At 42.9% G+C, this 22,531-nt stretch overlaps 1 protein-coding gene across 2 annotated transcripts in view; it reads left to right on the plus strand.

Annotated features, from left to right (window-relative positions):
* BANP (BTG3 associated nuclear protein) overlaps window positions 1-22,531 on the plus strand; it is a 1,144,281-nt gene that overhangs the window by 586,999 nt on the left and 534,751 nt on the right. The gene's annotated exons all lie outside the window — the stretch shown is intronic.

Raw genomic sequence — 22,531 nt, forward strand, 5'->3', positions numbered from 1 at the left:
GCCCTTCCTTTCCCCAGGCACTAATTCCAGGTCTGGACAAGGACAGCGACTGTTAGGCTGATGGCTTGACGTCTCTAAAGGCCCAAGCAGGGCTGCAACTGCTGAAATACTAAACATCCAAATGTGGCTTCATCTCTGGAGAATTCAGCCAAGGCTTAGGCTACAGCTACCGATTGTGCTGGATCCTCCCACAACACCACTTAAACTCAGGGCTGCACCACTTCAGGACTGCTGATCCATGTGCCACAAACTGCATCTGTTGTGGCAGGGCCTGCAATCATCCAGGCTGCTACAGCCAGGCCTTCATCCAGGCTCACATGACCTAGCACAGCTATGGCTAGATGGATGCGCTGCCAAAAGTGCTCTGTGTCTGCCCCAAAAGACTTGCCAACAGAGACTTGCCAGTACTCCGCAGCAAGTGCACAGAAGAACCCCTCTGAGTGCAATGTGTGAGGCAAAAGGACTTGTAAGAGTCTTCTCCCCATGAGAGGGTAAAACAAACAGACTGAGTAGGTCTTGTGAGCTTTGGGTGATTGAATCTGCACCTGAGTCAAATTCATGCTACTCTGATTGTCCTCAGAGCAAGATGGACCCAGAACCCAGCAACAGTGCTGGGAGGGTACGGTGAGGAAGCAGGTTGAGTGTAGCACCCATCGATTCTAGCGCCCAGAGACACTAGTTAAGTATATGACTATTGGAGTGTGTAGTATTGCCTTCATCTGTGTATTTAAAGTCCTATCTCACAAAGAAAAGCACTAGTACAGACATTCACTTTATTGGGTCTCTTAGTTGATTGTTGAGCTCTGGGTTCAAGCTTTCTCACACTACCTCCCTAAGATGCCTGTGAATACTCACCCCTGCGACCCTGAGAGTCAAGTGCGAAGTGGTTATACTTGGCCCAGTTTGCAGATCCGTTGAAGTATGGGTCCCAGGTAATCTTTGACAAACAATCTCAAACCATGCTGTTGAGACAAGCAGCCCCCGCCTGCCCCTTGGCCATCCGAACAAGGTGTGACAGCCTGTTGTAAGGAAAGTTTTTATTTGAAACATGATCATGTCACTGGGGTCCGTGCAGTGGGAGTGTTAAGTATTGCAATAATTGCTATGGATTGTGAGGATGTGAGAATACATCGTATAGCAATTAAGACACAAGAATGGGCTCTGTAGAGGATGACACCTTTTGAATAGTATCCATTGAGAAGATACACATTCTGCTAATAGGAAAATTAAAGAATCTTAGAGCTTTTTATTTTGGACTTTTATTGATTCCAGCCAATGTGTTTTTAGATTTTTTTTCATGAAGCAGGTGAGCTCTTGGCCCGGTGCCGTATAACTGTTAGGGGATTCCAGGGCTGATAACCTGAGCAACCTCTTTAAATAATGGCACATTTTTTGGTGCCTTCCACTCTAAATGAATGTTTCTCGATTAGTTGTTCAGCTAAGCATGTAAGTGTAGGAAAATGCAAAATACAAATCTTATATGCTGTGCACGGTAAACTACCTTTACATCGCAGTGATTACACCGCAATGCCATTACAACGCGGTCGTTACCTCGACTACGTTGCTACCATGCAATGCCATTACTACGCAAGTCATTACATCGTCTTGCAGTAGATGGTGCGCTAACATAAGGTATAGTATAGTTTACTATTCCAACACCTTCCCTACTGTTGCGTAGGCTGGATTTGGAATAGTAAATGATACATTTCTAATGTTAGCGCGCCATCTACTGCAAGTCGATGTAATGACTTGCGAGGTAATGGCATTGCGTGGTAACAACGGGGTTAGTTGAAACAACCGTGTTGTAATGCCACGCGATGTAATGACTCGCGTAATAACGAATCATATTCGATGTGCATTGATGTAATATCATGATAAGTACAACTGCTTATATGTTTAATGCAGCTTGGACTTTATTTGTGTTGTGTGTTAAGTGATGCGAAATATCAATAAAAAACTATGGAAAGTACTCTATTTTAATAAAATAGTTACTATTCAGAGTGAAATTGATCAACACTGACATTCTCACCATGCCTAAATTCAGATACCTTGGAGCCTATTTTAAAGTTTAGTGGTTAAGAAAAATGCACAGACTTCTGGGGGAAATAAATAATACACTTGGATAAGGTTCCTGGAAGTAATTTCCTACTCCGTAGGGGATGTCAGATGATGGTAATTCATTCAATGAATTCCCCTTCTTAGTTAATATTTGCTCTGGAATTCGCAGGATTATTTGCTACCACCCAGGTCTAAATCGAGTTCCTTGTCATCCGTTGATGCTGTTTCAAATGCTGATTTCCATTCAGTGTCTGTAACTATAACGCATCCACAATTTACTGATTTTTCTCTTGCTCCTGTTCCTCAATGTATTCATAATTCATCATTACGTCTAGCATTTTTTCCCACTTCTTGAAAAATGGGTCCGGTGAATCCCCTTCCTAGAAGTGACAACACCTCAAGGTACTTACAAACTTTGAGACAGTCATGGGGCTTCCCTTTGCTGGCAAAACCTCGGAGCATTGCACTGTGGGTAAACATTCTTTCTGTATTTCAAACTTATTTCCTGGATTCCTGTAGTGAACACATAATGCTTCTAAACATCTTGGCTAACTTATATGGTGAATTAAAGGTGTGTTCCTGGAGTACTTTGCATACCTGCTCACCAGCAGATTATGTGTGGAGAAAGTTAATGAGTCTAGCTCTGTTACTGTCTCAAGAATCCTTGAGATTCCTCACAGGTAAATTAACTTACCTGCCTCACCCGGTCTATACATCAAGCTACTAAGTGTGCTGCTGGGAGCCAGAGTCCACCACTGTGTCCCAGTGCCCTGTAATGCCTTCAGACCTCTTCTTCGAAGGACATATGAGTATTTGTGTGTTTTGACTTACTGGCGTCAACGACTGGATAGCAACATTTCTTCTAAAACTGGGCCCCATAAGATTAGGGTTTTTCAATGTCCTCTTTACCCTGCACTTTTGCCATCAGATAAATACCTCTCTGAACTTTTTCTCACCACATTTCACTCACATTCCATGTGTTCCATGCAGCAACATTTTGGGGGTTTCTCCTCAGGCAAGGAATGGATATGCCACCTCATCTACAGTACATATTTTTTGGAAGTACCTTTATTAAACTTTGTAAGCAGCTTTATATGTATTTACACTACGGATATTATTTGTTTTGCTGTACATGTTATGTTAGCATTCAACTCCTGAGGTTAAGGTCCCATGTTGTGCTCAGATGAAGAAATTAGATCGTTCATATTTCTATATTATGGCTGTGTGCTGATGTTTTAGCCTGCATCTCTCTAGTTCTAGTCCTCTGTGTCCGCCTTTAGTAATATTATACCTTTATTCTTGTGTGTGGTGCATCACATAATTCATTCTGCATTCCTGTGAGCTGTAGTGGTAGGCGATCCTCTTTCGGGAATTGTATTAACAGTGAATACCAAGCCTGTGCAGTGTCTGTGGTTCCTGGCTTCTTACTTAAGTTTCTAATTGAGTTAACCTTTGCTACCATCCTGTTTTCCGTTTCTGTTTTCTATCTGGGTACCGTGGAGGGTGCAGGCCGTCTCCAATTCGCTATGAAATGGTGTTTCTTTAGGAGGAGTGATAGATCTATGCATTTACATTCAATTTTGACCCTTTTGGGTTTTGGCATGGCTCCTATTAAGCATGCCTCTGGATTATTCAAGTTTTTTTGTGTGTGCCTGTTAAATCTATTCGTATGTAAGTGACCTTCACCGAACATCCTGTTAATCTGTCACATTAATACACTTTATGTAGGAATGACTCTACTCTGCATCTAGGGCATTTATCTGTGACCCTGGGTTATATGTGGTGTAGTCGTTTAGGGTTTATATACGTTTGATGTAGGGAATTCAACTAAATGTATTTAAACGTGGAATTCTTTTGCACTAACTGAATAATAATATTGATTCTACACCATCCTTTGTTTGTAAATGCATATTTAAGTGAACTTCCCATGTGAGTCTGGCTAAGGACCTGGTTTATAGTTTTGCGCATGGGTTCCTCCATCATAAAGGTGACAAATCTTTTGTCTACCTTATTACCAGTGCATTATATCCTATGGCACTTGTCATAAGGTGGATGGGATATCCGTCACGTTTGTTACAGTGCAACTCCTCCGACAACTTTTATATCAGGCTCTAAATCTTTGGGAACTGGCATGCTTTGTCAAATTACTGTATGTAATAGTGTCACCTCTCTACAGTCTATTCCTATGTAAAACGATTTGCTGGGTTTTGTATGTAGGTGTTCATCAGTTTGAGTTCCAGTTAAGTCGTATGGCAGGTTTCAATATGTTGTAACTCGTGAACTGTGCTGCCGGTAGCTCATATTCTTTTTTAACGTTCTCAAACATTTTTAATTTACCGCCTGCCTACATATGTTCTATTTTGTAATACCGACCATTCATTCAAATATTCTTTACTGACCATGTTACTCTCTAACCATTCTCCCGATGGGCTCCATTCTCTCCGCACTCCACAGCAGTAGCGTGGATGCGTATGTGAGATCTACTTTTATTTTACAAGTACATTTTACCCGAATTTTCTTGCAGTCGTTATCACCATTGATGTCGTCTCCTCCTTCCTCCCACCTCAACGTTCCCCAAAGTGCAGCTTCCAAAAGGATGTACCCTAGAAGCCTCTCATCACCACGTTAGATTCTGATGGTTTGGTTTTTGCCACCCATCTCATTACCTGCTGCAGTTGGGCTGCTAAGTAATAACTATGCAAGTCTGGAACTCCCAGACCTCCCTAACTTTGACGGGAGCATTAGTGGCTGTATTACAACTTCCCTTACTCCATATAATGTTGGGTATTGCCATATTTAGTTCTTTAAAGAAGTTGGACGTGGATTTACAGGGATGTCCGCAAACGAGTATATTGGGCCTAGGTAGCACTACCATTTTAGTTATTGCAACCCTTCCTGCCACGGAGATAGATAGTTTGTCTCAGAAGAAGGACTTCTTACATAACGAGGACATAGCTCAATCATAGTTTTTGTCAAAAATTTATTTTTTGTTCCTATATATTCAAACTCCAAATGGTTTGAAGGTATTCCCAACCCATTTCATACCATCTTCTTCCCCTTCTGTGGCTCACTGATTGTTGTTCGTGGGAACAGGCATAATTTAGCTCTGTCCATACACAGTCCTGAAACTCTCCCATATACTCTACATAGGTACTGATTTCTAACTCTGCCATTAAGATTCAGAGATTTATCCCTTTTTCTTTAAGTTGACCAGAGCAATCGTAAAATACAGCCATTTTCTTGATTTGCATTGTGTAAATGCTTTAGTCTATCCCGTATGTAGCGTCTTCCCCAGACCCGTAGCATGCAGATGAATTACGCCACACAGGAACTGTAGTTAAACACCTCTTTATTCTTCAGCATACACTCACACACTGCGCATTATCTCATACCCAACATTAACCACACCCTAACACCTCCCCTCATAAGATGCAGTTCCTGTTCAGAGTCCACCCCAGAACCACGAGGATCCCAGTACGGATAACATATAAAATGCTACACCGCATACCCACATCTCCGCGCTCTGCTAGCATTGACGATTAACCTCAAATCAATCGGCCACTCTATTTTATTTTATTTTTATAAGATTTTGACATGCCCCAACTGGAATACAAAACAGTTTACAAACTGGAAATACTTAAAACTCTAACACTGACGCTTTTACTACATTGCTAAAGTGGTCTGCCTCATGTTAATAGCCGCGGTCCAGTTACCAGGCTCAAGCATTGTTCAGTAAATGGCCACATCATTACCTTTCAGGTTAATTTCGAACACAATAGAGAATGACGGATTGACTTACAATCTGCTCAAACAATCTCTGCCCGCCGTGATCAAGAAATTGCTGCAGTATGTTTCCTGCTTTAATGAACAAGGAATGGAGGCTTATGTGTGTTTTATTTTACTTTAAATGTTTCACATGGTTTCATTTTAAAAATCCACATATCCTCCGGGTATATGTGTTCATTAAACCAAAAGCACAGATCTATTTAAAACATATGTACATTTTATTCGTCTATTGGTGATTCCTTTATGTTCCCAGCTCTTCCCATTAGATGCATGAAACGTATTGAATTCCAGTGCATTTGTATTCTAATCGTTGTATGACTGATTCAAGATTTTTGGAGTAATTCAGACATAAGTGTTGTAGAATTATTGTTTTCGACTACAAGACAACATTTTATTAGAGTGATGCTTTCAGAAAAAGGAAAATATGCGTCTCTTGAGGCAACTAAATAGTTGCAAGTGGGACAGCCTCTCTTCCCAGGAAGAATCTCTCCCTTGATACACTTTAGGCATTGCCTTATCTTGTCGAAATCTGTATGTAAAATTTTAAAAAAAGACCACACAACCACCACATCTTTATTTTAGGGATCCGATTTAAACTGTGATCAGCCCACTGCCACCAAGTTGTGCATCCTTCCCGGGTAGAGGAGAATCCACCATATTTAGGCTTCATTCTCTTTCTGGTAGCCAGCTGCCAGAAATTCTGCCGAAATGAAGAATTTTGGCAATGGTAGATTCCTAATAATATGTGCTGGCACTTCACAAGTTCCTTAAAGGAGGAGGGGTGCTGTCAATTCCTCATTCCTGTGCCTATGGCTCTGCTGCTGGGCCTTTTCCTGCAGAAGAAGCATTGTTTTTGTTTTGACTTTTTGTGCGCTGTCTGATGTTTGACTGGAACACCTTCAGTGTCATTACATATTTTCAACTTAGAATTGCTGATTTAGCACATCATATATCGGTGGTTTTACTACTGCCACTTATCCGTGGAAACAATAACAATCTGACTGAGAGGTCATGGTGGATTCTGACGGGTACCTTTTCCCCCAGATTCCGCATCTTTATGAATGATCATTCCTGGATCCAGACTGCATTAGAAAAGCTTTTCTCCAGCTATATTTGTCCAACACCGCCAGGTTGCACCATGCAGCTTCAATAGCAACTTTGCCACCCGACATTACGACATGGAATATATAGGGTCCCTGCCGCTGTGCTGGACCCATTTCTATTTTTCTATGCCTCATTGACTCGGATCCGGAGCGCTGTGTGTCTGACATATAAAATTCCTCCCCATTCTGAAAGTGACCCGGTCAAATGTTTCTTCCAAAAGTTTCAGGTTTCAAGCCTTGATATATGCAAGAAGATGTCCCTTCCTGATCCACCTCACATCATCTTGTGGTATCTGGGATTGGACAACAATATTGTGGCCTGAAGAGCATTATAGAGCAGGAGGACAAACTGTTTTAGGCAACAACCACCAGGCAGGCCCCAAAGCAATCTCCTTCTCCCTTATGAAACCAATCTGTCAAGGAACAATCAGTCAGAGAGCTTCCCTAAAAAAAAACCACAAAAGCTGCGTTAGGAATTAAAAGTCCTCTTCTTCTTCAAGGCAGCAGTTCATGCCATGGGAAAGTTTGGAGTCTTGGTGCTGGTCCTACAGCACCTTATCGTCATCAAGCAAGAGCCATATATTGAAAAAGACGAGAATGTAGTTCCTGCATCTATCGGTCAACCCCACACAGGTCAAGGACCTCCAGTTTGCTATGCTGGATTTGTTATGGATGGCTTCTGTACTCTTTGATCCAACCTCTGTAGGGTACCATGTTCCTGCGGGCTTGGTGACTCAACCGACTCTTAACACTGACTCCTGATATGGTACCTCCATGGGCTCAGGTGCCCAAGAAGTCGAAGGCTGACAAGGCCCCTATCTTTCTTCTGTTGAAACCTCCTTTGGTGCCAAGTCAGATGGCAGCCATTGGGTAGACCACTGCAGTATCAATATTAGAGGAAATTATTTGTTTGGCTAAGGAGAAAATAAAGTCAAACTCAAACATTGTCTGTCAGGCATAGCAGCTCACTATAGCTCAGTGATTTGACCGGATGGAGGAGTTATTCTGCTCTGACTCATAAGCCCTCGCAACTGCCCTCACTTTAGTTTGATAGAGGAAAATAATTTGTGAGACTTAAAACCTCCTACCACGCTATAATACTGATACTTGCTTATATCTAATTTAACAGAATGTGTGTGGCCTTTTCACTTTACCAGAAGGCAACACTCTTACCCCCTGATCCTGCTTCAGAGAAAGTTTAATCATTTAAGACTAGTATATGAAAAGCATCTGAAGTGTTGGAATTGAACTTTGTCTGCAGTGGCAAAGTCTCACATCTTGAGTGACATCTTGCAATCCTGCTCCTCAGTGGCGGTGCGCTTGCTTCCATTCAGTCAGGTCCCCCTTGGACCCTTTTATCACTGCAGAGGAGAAACCTCTGGCATGTCCAGTAGTCTACAGACTGATATCCGGGAAGCATAGGCATGCTCCAGGTGAACCAAACCTTTTGTTTTCTAATCCGTCACAAGAAAGTCTGGTGTCCAAACATTGTCCTTGAAGCAACATCCAAAAGGCTTCTCACAGCGCCTCTCAGTGGGAATCAAAGAAGTTTGACCGTAAGGTCTTTTCTTCTGGCAGACTGGTCTTTCACTCTGCTAATGCCACCTGCCTCCTAGGCTGAAATGTTTATACCTTGTGGGGCTTAGTGAAACATAGTGATCAGCTTGCCTGACCACACGAAAAAGCCATTTACGGTCTGGTCAAGGACAGATTGGATGCATCTAAACAGATCTTAAAGTGAAGCATGGGCTCTACTGATACCATTGCTATCATGCTGCACTGGCATGCTTGAGTGTTGCACTGTCTTCTGTGAAGATGTCCAAGCCATGCTCATGGACAAGCCCTTCATTGGCGAGCGACAGTTCCTAGAGAAAGGCAACTCCTTCCTAGAGCGCTTCAATAACAGTAGTGCCACGGCTCCAGCCTGGTGCTTGCTTTCCCAGCACAACCATTCCTCCAACAATATAGAAAGTTGTGTAGTTACTCCGGAGTTGGCAGAGACAGCCTTCACAGACTCTCTAGGCACGCAAACAGCTATACTGCTCCTTTTGGGTAGGAGTGGGTCTGCAGAGTACCATAATCAGCAGCAAACCGAGCCTCTATCAGCAGTGCTGTCTCTAAGCCTCCTTGTCTTTCCTGCTTTAGAACATCATCTTCAGGTGAGTGGCAGAGGGCTGGTGGGTGTATCACAATTTTCCCCCAGTCAGGATATGATCCAACTAACCAGGAGGGTCATCCGCTAATCCGCAAGAGCTATGCCCTACCATTCCTGCCAGACAACCCCCCTTCCATGAGCTGGCAGTCCTTACTCTGCTGATCAAACGGATCAAATAGGTGATGACCCTGGAAAAATGGGGCACCGGATCATGTTCTCTTTATTCTTTGATTCCCAAGAATGATGGAGGTGTGAGACACATTGTTGATGTCAGTTTTCGGAACTTGTTTATTTGGTGGAAGGTGAAGTTCAAGATACTGTCCCTGATCTCTGAGACTTACTGGCATTAAAGGTGGGAGACTTTTTGGTATCCCTGGATCAATAGGATACCAATTTTCAGCTTTCACTTCCTCCCGCCCACAAATGTTACCAGAGGTTCAGGTTGGGATCCCAGCTCTATCAGATCACAGTTCTGCTATTCAGACTGATGATCGCTTCAGGCATTTTTATGAATGTGCTGATGGGTGTGGTGGCATCAGTGTGACGGTCTTTTTAGTGTAAACAACAAGGACCCCCTGATTAGGAATTGTCAGTTCCAAGGACAGGGACAAAAGATATGTGTGAATAACAACCTGAATTAAACAGCTAACATGAAAAGGTCTTAAATTAAAAAAGGTACTAACAAGTTTGATCAGATAAAAAACTTCTATTTCATTTAATAGGTGTTTGATTTCAAAGGGAAGCACATACAATTTGCAAAAATTATAACTTCACAATAAACAATTTAAAAACAAATCCTAAACAATTATCCTAAAATTTACTACACAAATTATATAATATATATACATAAATTCACAGTAAATGGCAAACAATATTTCCTCTGCTTAAAGATTAAAATAAACCATTTCACAGTAGGTGTCAAACAATAATAAGAGATTATTGTTTGCCACCTACTGTGAAATGGTTTATTTTAATCTTTAAGTAGAGGAAATATTGTTTGCCATTTATTGTGAATTTATGTATATATATTATATAATTTGTGTCATTAATTTTAGGATAATTGTAAGAACCTAACTAGATTGTAAGAAGTATTATTGGCATGTCAATGGATTGCAAATACAACCAGTCAATAAACTGAGGAGCCCCAAGACATCAGAGAATGATGTGTAATTTATTAATTCCCACCACTCCACAATACCATGTAAATTACATGAAAGGGTGGGCCTTTGGTCCTTGTCAAATTAATGTGCTTGAACTGTGGGTGGTCCTTCTAGGAATGCCAGACAACACCACTACATCCATTATATCAACAAATAGGGTGATGTGGAGTCTTGGACTTTATTGCGAAGTGATTTATCTTAGGATGTGTGTGCAGTGATGGAGAGTATTGCCAGAAGCAACTTATCTCGCAGGCTCCCTCAGCATGAGGGCAGAAATACTCATTAGTCTCTCACTGATGGACCATGAGTGGAAGTTGCACCCCAAAGTAATTTGCTTGAGATTGGGATTTTCATTCATAGATCGATTCACCACACCCTAGAACAAGAAGTGTCATACACTTCCCAATAAATGGATACATGCAGTATTCTTTCTGTTTAATCTTCTCTCTGGGTCTACTGTATGCATTACGTCTGATTCCCCTTCTGTTGGAAGTACTGCCGAAATGTGACAAGATTGAGCAGAGCTAATTCTGATCTCCTCAAACTGAGTTTGGAGTATCTAATACTCTGATCTGTTGACAACACTCAGTCGCCTCTTGCTCTCCTACAGAAAGCGGACCTTCTGTCACATCTTCCTGTACCCCAGTCCCCCAAAAGCTGCAGTTGCAAGCATGGAGATTAAGTGGTGTACTCTTGCCTTTAGTGGTATGAGTCGGAACCCCTCAAACCTTAGATTTAATCTACGATGTCTCACGATTTAGTTTGTTTCTCATACAGTCTTGTTAGCCAGTGGCTACAGTTAAGGGCTATCTGGTGTCCCTGCCTTGCATAATGTGCTTTACTAATCAACATTCCCTGTTTAGATCATCACTACTGGTGTACTTTCTGAAAGTTTGTTTTATTCCCTTATTGTTTCTCTGCGATTTGCAACTTGTTAACCTTTTTGATGGCATCCCTATTTAAGCCGATGCATACTTCCCCGGTTTGACTTCCTAACCTGTTATAGTAACTTCAGCTCAGATTTGGAGAACTTCAGGCCCTTTCAGTTTGCCCATTGTTAACCTTTTTCTCCCTAGATTAGTTGGTACTTCACACCTGCTGATTCTTCAAGCCCAACATGGGTCATCATCTTTGTCAAGATATGCTGAGAGCAAAAGATCCTCCTGACTGTTTCTGTGCACATTCCAAGCCGTTCTGGCTGCCTTCACAGCTCTCTTTAGAGGTATACTGTATGCAGATATCTTATGTGCACCTACATGCTTATCTAAGCATACTTTTGCCAAGCACTGCTGCCTCACATAGGATTGCAGTGGCGAGTGTGTTGCATGACATAATTGATTAACTGGGGCTACCCTTTCCAACCTCCTATGGAGGTGTTGGTTTGGGATTCACTCACAAGTGTGAGGAATCAGGAGGAAACTGCATCTATAAGAAGAAAGTCTTTCTGCACATTCCTCACCACCCTTCCTCCTCCCCTGATGAGTTAGTCTTGCGACTGATAAGATCCAAGTGTTTGTAAATGTATGATGTAACATATGTGTTTCTGTCGTTGTTCTATCGGTTCTTTTACTCTTGCCTCAGTGGGGGAGCAAAAAGTATCAGGAGCTGATACCAGCATGCTGGTTGATGCCTTAAATACTCTGTTGTCATGTCTGGTGGTGAAGTCATAGTGAACGCCTTATGGTGACACCTGACCACTGGGGTGGGATAAGGCTGGAAAAAAGATTCTCCATAACAATCTGAAGACTGGAAGGACAATTCATACTGTGAGAAATCCGCAGGCATCAACCAGAAATATAGTCACCGAAGGTAAGTAACGTTTCCATTAGCGGCTATTCCACGTTTGGGAGTGGAATTGGTTGTAATTTCACTCACAAATTCCTTTATCCACTGAAGTTTTGCCATTTTTACCTCATAGCATTCCTTTAATTTAGGCCCTACATCATTAAAATTAAAGTATATAGGCCGTTAAAATGTTTTGACTTGTACTGTTGAAAAAACAGAAACAAAACGAGAGTGATCGTGAAAGGGTTAATGAAGTATTTTGAATGTGCTCATGTTTAAATAGGAGTAGGGTGTTTCAGTTATGTAGAAATGTTTATGGGAGTCGCCCTGCCATATAAACTCTTGCTTTTTTGGTTGCAATTCAGTGCTTTACAGATATTGTTTTTAGAACACATTGCTTATGACAAATGAGATATTTAATTAATGTCTGACCTTTAAAATGGATTTTAGATTAAATATTCTCAAATAATTAATTTTACAGAACTACTTGGAACAAAATAATTCGAATAAAAGTCATAATTTGCACATTCATTTTGTCATATTTGAAGTATTTGTTCTTGCTGAGGAGACCGCAAGACCAAATAGTTCACACTTTGCTTATGGCTTAGGAACGTATAAGGATTAGTGTTGGAAGCAATATTTGGCCTTTACTTCATCAAGACTTTACTTTAGGCACAGAAACCAATACATATCCATATGTCAGTTTGCCCTCCTCCAGACATGGATCTAGAAGTAAAAAAAAGAACAAAAAGTTAGCACAGGCCTGTGGATGAACCTTTACACGCTTAGGTTCAATATTCTCTTTTCTATGCATCCAAAGGAGACACATTTCTGATTCCAAAGTAGAGGAGACAAAGACAAAAATTGATTTATTGTACTTTTGATTTGTGGTTCATGGTCACATTTTTAGTGTAAAATCTTCACTGATAGTCCTGATGACACAGTACATATTTTTCATGCGTGTGTTCAACCCACTTAAACTGGAAATGCATATATATTAAAATCGTATTAAATGTAACCAAAACTGGACCCATAAATCCAGTGCTTCACCAGTTAAACATTCCATAATCATGGTTTCTACAATAATTCTAAATAAGCTTTCTTCCTAAACTGACTGGTGACATTCTTGACACCTACCAGGGCAACATATGTTTATTTCTGTGACCCATGTTTTTTCACAATCTTTCTAATCATTCCTTACTGATTGAGTATAAGCCCTCCACGCTGAGAGTGAATTTGACTGACAATGGACGAAGCTGGAGTGTTGGAATTAGTGGGACTGTCAGTGGCGTTTGTCACTGTCGGCCACCATTTCTTGCTTGCCAGATTCCAGAAAAGGGTCTGTATCTCTGCCCCTAATTAATCAAATGCATTCTTTCTAAATGTACTCTGCGTGTAATGTTTTCTCTGACCAGTTAAGTTCCACTCTAGTGTCATGTCTATTTTACTCCCCGTGGTCAACCTAACCCACATGCAGATCCAAATCCCTTCACACTCTGATTACTGTTGTAAGTTGGATTTGGCATTAATTTATGAAACTCAATCCAATCTATCTAAAACTAGTATTGAATTCGTAGGAGATGATTTCTTTGACCATGTAAAGTTTATTTGACCATCACACAGATTTTTCGACCTTCAGTTCCTGAATTGGCTTTTTCCTCATCTGCTATAACCACTGTTCAAACAGTTTTTTGCCCTCATAAAATCTAAGTAGGACTATGTAAACAGTGGCTTTGGGTGTTGTTAATAACCTGTAGCAAGGCTGTAAAAGGCCGCATTAAAAAAAAAATCAGAATCCCACCAGGAACATTCGCAATTCTCTTTGGGTATATTCAGCACTGAGTTCAAAAATTCCCTCCAGTGTAGCCACAGATTTAAACCACGGTCTCTGCCATCTAACATCAGCCCAAACATAGTTAGCTTCTGCAGAAGCTACACTGAAAGTGTTAATAAGTTTAGGCCTACTCTGAACACAGACCTGCGTTGCAGAAACACCATCCTCTCTTGCCACTGTCCTGTGGTTTACAATTGGTTATTGCTGGCCAGCCACAGTTACCAACTTCCTATAGAAAGGAAAGGGGAGCAATATAAACCTGGTCTTCCTTTGAGGCAGCCCCACTGCCTCTGGTGTGGACCATAACAGGAATCCTACACCCCAAGATTGCTTATCTGTCAGAATTACACGAGTGGAATATGATTCTGTTATAGCATTGCACAGGCTTTGCCACCATGCAACGAGATAACATCTGGTCCCAATATTTGTAATCTGTTTTTAGATTCACAGTACCTTTGAGATTGGTGAGAGAAGGATTCTTCTCCCTTGCTGACATTAAAGCTTTTAAACATATTTGCCAAAAGACGTGCTTCTTTTCCAGTCTCATTCATTTCAGCTTCTTAATTTCTGGTACCTGTTTAATATATGCAATTTATTAGCAGGTTGAAAGCAGTAAAAAGAATGGAACGTTTGGATTAAATTGCTTGAATCCTGGAGAATTGGATTACACATGTTTACTTATACTTAGGCTTTGATTCTCGGATTTGTTCATAGTGCTGTGCTTTAGTGGTCTTCCCAAATCTAGCTTTTAAACATGCCCTTGTTTTCATGCAGCCAAGCACTCGGGTAACCTGATTGATTTCTTCTGCTGATATTGTGCAAATCACTTATTTCTAGTACCCTGAATAAAACGCTCAAGTCTACTTGTAAATTCCCACCGGATTACTTTGGGGCCTAGATTTTCAGTTTAGCCTTGTTTTACCACTGCCCAACATTTGCTAAGTCTTTGAGTTGCAGGGAACATACCTGCATATGGTTAGGAAATTAAAGATTTTTTTTATTATTATATACTGTTTCCCATTCCTTAGAAAATGATTTTCCATTAAGTAGTTTCCACTCGTCCGCATGGGAAAATCGGGAATGTTGGTGTAATTCCCACTGGCGTAGTACAATTTTGACCTGATAGCTTGTAAAGGCATATACTTTCAGAATGGGAATTTTACATAATTCATGTCAGAATTACTATTCTTATTACCCCTAACTAATCTCGAAAATGTGCATTTTCTGCACGAGTGGTCCCTATGGAAGCACAATAGACTCTGATTCACTGGTCAGTTTTTAGATAGAATTTCAAGCTTTTTTTCCCTGTTGTTTGATTTGTGCATGGAAAAGACTTTCTGTTTAAGGCCCCATGAGTTTGTGGACTAAGTGCACATTTGTTTGTGGAAGGTTGGCGTTCAAACAGAAAAGGTATTTATTTACAAGTATCAGAGAGAACCACAATACAGTTTGGGAGCATATGCATGTCATGCCATAGCTCTGGTCTTTCGTTTTGGGAAGTATGCGAGCGTGGAATTATTCATTACAGAGAATAAGGTAGCAGACTACTCAATTGTAAGTGAAACAAGCATTTACAATGCAATGGTCTCGGCATCATTAAAGGTAGAGCTATTGGCATTGCTCATGACATTTCTTTTTTTTTCTTTAAATCATAAATAAATGGCATAGTCATTTACATTGTCAATACACAGCACTCTGCACTCAACAGCACACACCACTCTGCACTCAACAGCACACACCACTCTGCACCTGCACTCCCAACTCTGCCCTCACTACTCTGCACTCTGCCCTCACTACTCTGCACTCTGCCCTCACTACTCTGCCCTCACTACTCTGCACTCTGCCCTCACTACTCTGCACTCTGCCCTCACTACTCTGCCCTCACTACTCTGCCCTCACTACTCTGCCCTCACTACTGTGCACTCTGCCCTCACTACTCTGCACTCTGCCCTCACTACTCTCCCCTCACTACTCTGCCCTCACTACTCTGCACTCTGCCCTCACTACTCTGCCCTCACTACTCTGCCCTCACTACTCTGCCCTCACTACTCTGCCCTCCCTACTCTGCCCTCCCTACTCTGCCCTCACTATGCCCTCACTACTCTGCACTCTGCACTCACTACTCTGCACTCTGCACTCACTACTCTGCACTCACTACTCTGCACTCACTACTCTGCACTCTGCACTCACTACTCTGCCCTCACTACTCTGCACTCTGCCCTCACTACTCTGCCCTCACTACTCTGCCCTCACTACTCTGCCCTCACTACTCTGCACTCTGCCCTCACTACTCTGCACTCTGCACTCACTACTCTGCCCTCACTACTCTGCCCTCACTACTCTGCCCTCACTACTCTGCACTCACTACTCTGCACTCACTACTCTGCACTCACTACTCTGCACTCACTACTCTGCACTCTGCCCTCACTACTCTGCACTCACTACTCTGCACTCACTACTCTGCCCTCACTACTCTGCCCTCACTACTCTGCCCTCACTACTCTGCACTCACTACTCTGCCCTCACTACTCTGCCCTCACTACTCTGCCCTCACTACTCTGCCCTCACTACTCTGCACTCACTACTCTGCACTCTGCCCTCACTACTCTGCCCTCACTACTCTGCCCTCACTACTCTGCCCTCACTACTCTGCACTCACTACTCTGCCCTCACTACTCTGCCCTCACTACTCTGCACTCACTACTCTGCACTCACTACTCTGCACTCTGCCCTCACTACTCTGCACTCTGCACTCACTACTCTGCACTCTGCACTCACTACTCTGCACTCACTACTCTGCACTCACTACTCTGCACTATGCACTCACTACTCTGCCCTCACTACTCTGCACTCTGCCCTCACTACTCTGCCCTCACTACTCTGCCCTCACTACTCTGCCCTCACTACTCTGCACTCTGCCCTCACTACTCTGCACTCACTACTCTGCCCTCACTACTCTGCCCTCACTACTCTGCCCTCACTACTCTGCACTCACTACTCTGCACTCACTACTCTGCACTCACTACTCTGCACTCTGCCCTCACTACTCTGCACTCACTACTCTGCCCTCACTACTCTGCCCTCACTACTCTGCCCTCACTACTCTGCCCTCACTACTCTGCCCTCACTACTCTGCACTCACTACTCTGCCCTCACTACTCTGCCCTCACTACTCTGCCCTCACTACTCTGCCCTCACTACTCTGCCCTCACTACTCTGCCCTCACTACTCTGCACTCACTACTCTGCACTCTGCCCTCACTACTCTGCCCTCACTACTCTGCCCTCACTACTCTGCCCTCACTACTCTGCCCTCACTACTCTGCCCTCACTACTCTGCACTCACTACTCTGCACTCACTACTCTGCACTCTGCACTCACTACTCTGCCCTCACTACTCTGCCCTCACTACTCTGCCCTCACTACTCTGCCCTCACTACTCTGCACTCACTACTCTGCACTCACTACTCTGCACTCACTACTCTGCACTCACTACTCTGCACTCTGCCCTCACTAGTCTGCACTCACTACTCTGCACTCACTACTCTGCCCTCACTACTCTGCCCTCACTACTCTGCACTCACTACTCTGCCCTCACTACTCTGCCCTCACTACTCTGCCCTCACTACTCTGCCCTCACTACTCTGCACTCACTACTCTGCACTCTGCCCTCACTACTCTGCCCTCACTACTCTGCACTCACTACTCTGCACTCTGCCCTCACTACTCTGCACTCTGCACTCACTACTCTGCACTCTGCACTCACTACTCTGCACTCACTACTCTGCACTCACTACTCTGCACTCACTACTCTGCACTCTGCACTCACTACTCTGCCCTCACTACTCTGCACTCTGCCCTCACTACTCTGCCCTCACTACTCTGCCCTCACTACTCTGCACTCTGCCCTCACTACTCTGCACTCACTACTCTGCCCTCACTACTCTGCCCTCACTACTCTGCCCTCACTACTCTGCACTCACTACTCTGCACTCACTACTCTGCACTCACTACTCTGCCCTCACTACTCTGCACTCACTACTCTGCCCTCACTACTCTGCCCTCACTACTCTGCCCTCACTACTCTGCCCTCACTACTCTGCCCTCACTACTCTGCACTCGCTACTCTGCACTCACTACTCTGCACTCACTACTCTGCACTCACTACTCTGCACTCACTACTCTGCACTCTGCCCTCACTACTCTGCCCTCACTACTCTGCACTCACTACTCTGCCCTCACTACTCTGCCCTCACTACTCTGCCCTCACTACTCTGCCCTCACTACTCTGCCCTCACTACTCTGCCCTCACTACTCTGCACTCACTACTCTGCACTCTGCCCTCACTACTCTGCCCTCACTACTCTGCCCTCACTACTCTGCCCTCACTACTCTGCACTCACTACTCTGCCCTCACTACTCTGCCCTCACTACTCTGCACTCACTACTCTGCACTCTCTACTCTGCACTCTGCCCTCACTACTCTGCCCTCACTACTCACTACTCTGCCCTCACTACTCTGCCCTCACTACTCTGCCCTCACTACTCTGACCTCACTACTCTGCCCTCACTACTCTGCACTCACCACTCTGCACTCACCACTCTGCACTCACCACTCTGCACTCACCACTCTGCTCTCACTACTCTGCACTCACTACTCTGCACTCACTACTCTGCACTCACTACTCTGCACTCACTACTCTGCACTCACTACTCTGCACTCACTACTCTGCTCTCACTACTCTGCTCTCACTACTCTGCACTCACTACTCTGCACTCACTACTCTGCACTCACCACTCTGCTCTCACTACTCTGCACTCACTACTCTGCACTCACTACTCTGCACTCACTACTCTGCACTCACTACTCTGCACTCACTACACACACAATAACAGCAAGTTACCCGGGCTGTGCCCAGAGGCATTAAAGTCTTTGACAGGTGCTGGGCACACTCACTTGCCTGCGCTCGTGGTTACCTTCCACTGCAGGCTGCACACTGCACCACTGTGCCAAGAATGCCCACTGCTACCTTTTACCAGCACCCGCTGCTTATTGGGGGCATTACACTGGCCCTGTACTTATAACTAGTTCGGGGCTAGTAGGCAAAACGCACTTTTCCAAAGCTGCTTCATGTTCATAGTCAAAGGCGACCAAAGCGCTGCGAGGCACAGTGGACTACCCTTACAAACTAATACATTTTAAGAATGTAAAGCTCTTGCACCATAAGGCGTATGCCTACCAGGTGGCATTCACTACATAAACGCTCATAAATTCACTATTCACTACAAAATAAATAAAAAAGTATTTAGGTGGACTGTTTAATCCCCTCTGGACAGTCCAGTGCCTTGACATGGTCTGATTTTGTTACATATAGCAATTAACAGTCTACCCAACTTTGTTTCTAAAAAACACCTCTTTATTGCAGCAGATCGTAATGCTCGGCACATGAAAGCAATTTGCCCAGGAACTCACTTTCAAATGCATTTTGTTTGAATGAATGCAGTTGTGAAATAAGTAGACTGTTATGTGATGCTCAAGCAGTAGTTTATTTTTGATTCTGGCTGCTTCCGAGTTGTCAGTGTAGGCAGTGGCCATAACAATGGTACAATTGGGTGGCGTAGTAATTTAACCCGTTGAATAACTGTGAGAAGTTGCGGCCGCCGCATAAGAAAGATTTTGAGCACCGGGACTTATTTTTCTACAAATTAAGCACTGCTTACACTGTGGCATGGAGTCATCCTGCTCACCTCTCGGCTTCGCGCGCGCGCCACTCCAGGCATATGTTTTCAATTATCTCCGCCGTGATGGCGAGATAATTGAAGATATATGGCCTTCTGCTCTTAGACAATGCCTTTCACGTCTGCCCTACACGGAAAGAAAACACAAGAAAAGCACGAACGCGCCCACAACATCTGCATTACATTATCGCGGCACCCTGACAGCTCCTAATTGAAATTAATGCACTGCTGTGCGCGTAACCACACAGAAAATGCCAACATGCCGAACGACAAATAACATTAAGCCTATCGCGTCAAGGCTACTAAAAACACAGCACAGCGAAGACGAATCACTATGCAGATGCCATAAAAACGCGCGCGCACTAAGGAATGTTGCAGCCCGTACCCCTAAAGAAACTTTTTTTTTTTATATAACATAAGAGCTCGGAGCTCCGCCTCCCCTGCTGACGCAGGGTTGACGTAGGCCGAGCCCTAAAAATAGCGAATTTAAAAGAGTCTGCTGTTTCAGTTTATTATATAATAACTGTTTGTTCAAATCAAAAGATTGTATATCAAATTGTACATAGGAAAATCAAATTCCATAAAACTTAATTACATAACGAGATTTCAGAATACGCACAAAAAGCAAATTCAGTTGCCTAGCGTTAAAAGTTTACAGAGATTATATAGTAATATGCACAGTCCAAGACCAGTCTTCAAACTTGTGAAAGTAGAGTAGTTATGGTGCTTGATAGGAGAGTTTAGTAGACTTCATCTTTATTTCATGATGCTTCTGTTAAGCAGTGCTTTTGCCCTTGGAGCATCGGTACTCGCAAACACTTTCCCAAGGGCCTAAAAGTTTGATCATTAGTGTGACCGAGGGTCACACTAATCCCAGTAGGGTTGTAAAGCAGGTGTAGGGAAATCGAAGTATGTACATCTAGTGGGTGGACTGAATTGCACAATGTGGAACTGGACAACCTGGGGTGCAGTACACCCTAGTTACTTCCTTTCTTTAACTGGAATGATCCTTTAAATAAATTCTTGCTGTTTATTTAACATGTTTTTAATGTTAGTCTCGAGTCCAGTAAACAGCAGCCTAGTGCTGCTGTTGCCCAGGAGGCCACATGTAAAGATCAGGAGGACCGCATGCAGCCCGGGCCATACTTTCAATATCACCTCCTTAGAGTTTTCATTACAAAATATTTGCAGTTCTGTTAGAACATACGTAACATTAACCAATTGCAGGCAAGCCTTTTGAAAGGACAATCATAGTAATGAATAAAAAGCCAATGGGTGGATTGTTAGCCCAAAAGTGTATACAACAGATCAAGAGACAGAGCAAGCCTCCATATAGCAAACTAAGGAGTGTCCGAGTCACTCCCTCTTTCTGCTGTATTTCCTTAGATAATGTTAACAATATTTAAGTGAGCATCTCTTCAAGAAATTGTTCTGTGCAGGCCAACTCTTTCCTCTTCCCCACGGACACATCTCAGGCTGTCTAGTCTGGATGACTCTATTCGGGATTGTTTCCAGGGGTTTTGGGATCTTGGAAGTGAACCATATCCCATCTGTCCTCAGGGATCTGTTCTAGTTTTCAGTTAAACCTTTAAGTCAGTTTGCAGCTCAGATACTCAACCAGTGTTTTGAGGCTTCTTTACGTTAGGCATACACTCTCTCCAATCAAATTTCTGCTTCATTGGCGCACAGGTTTTATTTTACCCCTTGTTCTGTCTTCCAGTATTGTCGATCTATCTGCATGAATTTGAGCACGCACTTTACCATCTGCTCTTGCTCTTCGAAATGTCCATGACCACCCGACTTTCTGCAGAGCACTGTATTTTATCTCAGTTTGGAATAGTTTTGACCTAGATTGTGCTTCTGAGGTCTGCAGCTACCTCAAGCTACACTAAGACGCAAAAGCCAAATTAGTGTGATATGTCAGTATTCTTCATAAACTAGATCTGCTTCACATAGTCGGGTGTCTCTCTCAGCTTCAGTAGAGCAGGAAAGTTCTTTTCAGAGTGAGGATCAACAGACACCAGCTCACTTCTTCAAGGCTATTCTTTTTTCTTTCTTAGCCTCTCTTGAGAAACGGTATGAATCCCAAGATTTTGAGTATATTAGTGTCGCTTATCTGTGATGTGGGATTGTGTTTGCCTGAAATTAATTATTTTCTGAGAACCTAAATCAGACAAATTGATTTCTGGGAAATTGTGCAAGGAGTAGGTTCTCAACCATGCAGTGTCATGGATTTACTTTAAAAGGTATTTCTGTTTTTTTGTTGTTGCTGCTTCAGGTAAAAATAGGATGATGCGTCTACTAATTTCAGAATGATTTCAAGTAAATATAACGTTTTTTTAATTTACTATTGTAATGGAAATTATTATTGATTCATTGAGACTTGTCTTATTTGAGTAAGAGCTCTGCTGACTTTCATTCCAAAACATGTGATTATAGTGCAAGTTCTAACACATTAACATTAATTTCGGAGCTTAAATATTATTGCAGTCCAATTTTGGGTGCCTTATTCTCAACAATTAAATAACAATTAAAGTGTACGCTATAATGACACCGGTGGGCTCTTTATTCTGTCACAGTTCTAAGCATATTTGGTACATTCGCGTGTAATGAGATATAATTTGGTAACATGTAAAGTATTTTTTGCAAATTTAGTGTGCCAAAAGTTTAAGAAAGCACACTTTTGCTCCTTTTTGTCCAATTCAGTTTTTTTCAGGAGGCCATCCAAACCCTTCCTAACAAGTGTCTCTACATGTACATTCGTTTTGGCCAGTAAACCATGCCAGAAGTGCTCTAAAATGAATGAATGAAGGAATGAATGACTGGGAATTTATGAAGCTCATTGATGCTCTCAAAAGTGTCCTGATGCTGATGACTGAGGACAGTTAATCGATAGCGAATATATTTTTTTC

The sequence above is a fragment of the Lissotriton helveticus genome, chromosome 12 (genome assembly GCF_964261635.1).
Source record: "Lissotriton helveticus chromosome 12, aLisHel1.1, whole genome shotgun sequence".
Classification (NCBI taxonomy): domain Eukaryota; kingdom Metazoa; phylum Chordata; class Amphibia; order Caudata; family Salamandridae; genus Lissotriton; species Lissotriton helveticus.